Here is a 4990-nt window from a genome sequence, read left to right as displayed (position 1 = left end):
TTCAAGGGTATTTCAGTAATTTTACCCTTTAAGGGTATTTCAATAATTTTACCCTTCAAGGGTATTTTGGTAATTTTACCCTTTGAGGGCATTTTGATAATTTTACCCTTCGAAGGTATTTCGACAATTTTACCTTTCGAGGGTATTTCGGTAATTTTACCCTTCGAGGGTATTTCGGTAATTTTACCCATTGAGTCGCAAGTTGGGCTTACCACTTGAGCGATCGCACACCCGTATGGTCTCAAACGCCATGTTTACGGCTTTTCGGTTTTTCACCAATCTACGGTGGCAGTGGGTGATTACACACTTGATTGCGAAGGCGCACCTAGATCCACGAACACCTAAAATCTGCATTCAAACACGTTTTCCATTAATCGCTAAACAATAGGACTAATCTCCTTCTTTTACATCCATGATCAAAACTAAACTAATACTTGCCTCGACTAACAAAAATGGCTTAGCCCACTTTTACAACCGATGAAGATTGACTTCCAACTTGTTGACAGATATCTGCAATATAACAATCTCTTTAAACAATATTGTTTAATCAAGCGGTTGAAATCCACACATGATCATATGCAGAACCATAGAACATTCGACAATCTCATAAAAGAAGACCAGCCTACCTACCTTGATCGAGGAATGAAAGAGTGATTTCGACGACTTTACAACGCTTACACTGCACCACTCCTCGTGGAAAACCTTAATACCGCAACAAGCAGCACATCAAGAGAAAGCATCAGTAGTTGGTAATCAAAGATTACAAAGGAGGGTATTTGGTTTTAAGATAAGGAAAAGAAGAGAACAGACTTACACAAGAGAGGAGTGTAACCACTTACTGATAATCAGAACCCTGCAGCACAGGAACCGCAAGAAGTAGCAGAGAAAGATGTAGAGAACGATACTACGAATGATAATGTTCGGCTACACCACACTCAAACAAAAAGGAGATATGTCTCGGTCAAAAAGAATAAAAGAAGGTTGAAATCACAAACAGTAAAAGAAGGTTATTCAGTCAATGGAGAAAAAGGAGAAGAGGAAAAATATTCGGCACACAAAGTAAAGAAGAGGGAAAAGAGAAGGATAAAAATTGGCAACAAGAGAAGAAGAAACAGAAAAGAAAGAAGAAAAGAAAAGATGAGGGAGGAGAGTGTGTTCAGCCAAAAAGAAATTAGGTAAAAACAACCCGGGAGGTACCCCAAACTAACAAAAATGGCACCTAGAAGCAGAGAAACAAAGACGCGACACTGGCCGAAACCACACTAGCAGAGGAAAAACAACTTCAACAAAGCCGATTATCTCAGTGCCACAGACCAAATTCGGCACAAGCATACTCCATACGGCACACAACTACTCCTCTCCCACAAACTCCTTGATTTTCTCCTAAAATCCCTCCCCTTATCCCTCCTTGATTTTCTCCATCTAATCCTCCCCAACTCCCTCCATGACCAGTTCAAACTCCCATAAGCAGTATTCTAATCCAACCCCACCACCTACCCAGCTCAAGCAGCAAAATAAATACTCCATTGCGCAACCCAAGACTTGAACCTCAGACCTCAAGGGAACTTCACACACCACCTTGCCACTATACCACAAGCTTGTGACATAAAACCAACACTAATATTTATAAGGCCTACATGCCTATGTCCAGATTCACTTAAGAGCAAAAATTAAAAATTCTGCAAAAGTCAAGACTTAAACTCAGGCTTCTCAAACACTCCCATACACACCGAAACCACTTAGCCATCAAAGCAAACAAGCAATTTGTGACAAATCATACAAAAATTAGAGACTTAAATTTTGGAGCGTTACAATAGCTACGGTGAGCAAAGATATCATTCCCACGAGGACTAAAAGTACTAATAATTACTATCTTTCTATTATTTAACCGAATAATTGGAGTGATTGATTGATAACTAAAATAAACTAAATTAATTAACTACGAACATAAGAAAATAATCGACTAATAACCAATAAGCGAAATAACCTAGGAAAGAATTCACCTAAACTTCATCTGTCATTATCAATCTAAATTATGCAATTTCTTCACTTAGTATCTTGATCCGTAGAAATCCCAAAATTATGCTAATATCTCTCTTTAAGAATAAGAGCATCTGACTCTAGGTTGATTAATTGAAATTTCTTTCTAATTAAAACCCCTATTATCACATTAACTCGATTTATAGATTCCCCTATTAGATTTGACTTTAATTCAGTAGATTTATCTCATCCTATTTCTAGGATTGCATGTAACTCCACTCAATTCCGCTAGATCTACTCTTAAATATGGTCTATTCCTTCTCCAAATTTAAGCACACCAAACATAGATCAATAATCTAGAAACATTAAACCAAAAATTAAGCACACATAATTAAGAACAAGATCTAAGTCTTTATTGCGTAAAATAAAAATCAAACGACAGAATTCATCATAGGGTTCATCTCTCCAGGTATTTAGAAAATTAGTTCATACATGCAAATAAAAACATCTAAAACATAGTATAACCATAAGAAACAAAGAAACTCATAATAACCTCCAAAGAAATCAAAAAAGAATCTTCAATCTTGATGTAAATCTGCTTTAGAATTGGCTTCAATTGTGTTTTTCGACTTGTTTGCTTGAATATTCTATGACAAGTCTCTCCTATCATCTTTTTTTGTCATATATGGGTTTTAGAATGCCCGAAAAACCCTGAAAATTAAGTTTTTCCACTGTTTGGAATGTAATTCGTGAAATCAAAACGATTTTCCACATGGTCGTACGGTAGCCCTTATGACTCACACGGCTATGTGTACAGGCCGTATTGAAGGGGTCAGCCTGTGTGGCTCTTATAACTTGCTTTAATTTTCTGGTTTTCGCTTGTTTTTCACTCCTTTGACTCCCAAATGCTCTCCTAAGTATAAAAACATGAATTTAAAGGATTAGGAGCATAAAATTCACCATTAACATCGAATAATCACCCCAAAACGCATTAAGAATAAGGTTAAAACATGTTACTTTTAGTACCTATAATGGGGTGTTACATAGAGACCCAAGACACACACATTACATCTTTCGTGTAGTGAGTGTATGATTACACTTAAGGATGTGGCATTACAACTCGGTTTACCAATTGATGGGTCAGTTATTATAATGGTAGTGCATGTTGGCAATTGGAGCGCAATTTACCACCAACTATTAGGCAAGGTGCCGGACAAGTTTAGTGGTAGCCAGATAAATTTCCCACATCTTTACAACTCTTCTAGTGTAATTGAAATAAAACAATTCTCTCAAGCATTCATACTGAGGTTGATCAAGGGTCTTCTAATGCTAGATAAATATCAAAATTTGGTACATTTAAGGTGGCTCCTACAACCAATCAACTTAAAAGAAGTCGAGCGACTCAGTTGGGGATCAGATATATTGACTACATTGTACCGAAAGATGTGTTGGGGAACTAAAGCACAGAAAATTAAAATTGTTGGTTGTATTTTCCTTCTTCAGTCATGGAAATAGTATTGCTTACCATTTTTACCTCCCCAAGTAAACTTTCCTTATTAATTCCCACTTGTAATAACGTAAGCTTCATTTAATAATGTAGTTATCATATTATTTTTTTACTATTATATTTTTAAAATAACATATTATTTGAATAGGTGGAACAATGATGCAAGTCTTGAGGGTATACCAAACGACCTCGAAGATATATGCTTATTGTTAGATCAATATTCAGAAGTCAATGTTAGTTTTTAAAATTTTCAATTATATAATAATTATGTAAGGATTTGAAATTTAATATTAGGTACGTAATAAAATTTATAATTTTAGACTATAGTTTGAATGGATGTCATACTCTGATCCGAGAATACAAGAATGTATCTCAGTCAAATTTTTGACAAATCACAATATTTGGCATGTCAAAGTGCTATTGATAGTTTTGCAATAGTTGAGATGCATGAATTTGACTAAGTGATGCGGTAGTTTGGGTTTGTTCAAAATATTCTACCCTCACCCCAGGAGCTCGATGAACTTCACAAGATTGATGATACTTGGAAGATATTCATTCAGTACTTTCAACCATTGCCACAAATCATTATATGATTTATCTCACCCGTTATGCATCTTTTCCATTGTCTTCTGCTTTCCCTAGACATCTACTATCATGCATTGTGCACTTCACCTCATATTTTTTGGCTAGCGATTTTGTAACATAGAAGTTGACCCATACTTTATGTTATACCATTTCATTGCAACAACAAAAGCTTATTTGGAGGAAAATTCCACTCCAACTTGTATATCTTCGAATTTTCTAAAGGAACTCGCATGGTTTAGTCTTCCATAAGGAAGTTCTAGAAATTCTAACCCATTTTCAGCATCAAGGTTGACATTAAGCATGTGGGATGGAGGTGCATATGTCGTAAAATCTGGATGTATTCCTCTAGCATTGTCCAAACCTTCATCTTCAGAACCACTCCATTCTAGTTAAGTAGGAACAGCCTCTAGTTAAAAAAAATAAGGCAATTTTTGAACCATCTGGCCTAGACTCTCAGATTGGATCATCGGTTTTAGATTCCTCTTCACTATTAACCTACTTAGATAACCCTTCGCCGGTGCGTATTCTAAGGAGCATATTATCTATTCTCGTCAACTCTATGTTAAAACCAATATTACTTGTGAATTTGCCACTCGTGTAACTTGATGGCATACATGCATAAGTGTTTCTAGCATAGAACATCGGTGTTCTGAAGTAGAAATTAAAAGCACTCACAGAATTTTGAGCCGAGGTTTCCAAGTTCGGGTTACCAACTAACCCCGACTGTAACATCCCAAATTTATGGTTTAAAGGTTATAAAAGTGTTCCAAGGATGAGTAATTGGCTTAGTGGTTTAAAGAAAATAAGTAAACAGTGTAATTAGATCAAGGATTCGAGTTCAATTCCTTTCCCTTACAAAATAGCTTAATTTTGCTAATTTTTCTCCTTCCCCCTATTTTTGTGCTACCCAAGATTAGT

Source organism: Gossypium hirsutum, chromosome D11 (assembly GCF_007990345.1).
Source record: "Gossypium hirsutum isolate 1008001.06 chromosome D11, Gossypium_hirsutum_v2.1, whole genome shotgun sequence".
NCBI classification, from domain to species: domain Eukaryota; kingdom Viridiplantae; phylum Streptophyta; class Magnoliopsida; order Malvales; family Malvaceae; genus Gossypium; species Gossypium hirsutum.
Note: the sequence above shows the minus strand (reverse complement) of the source record.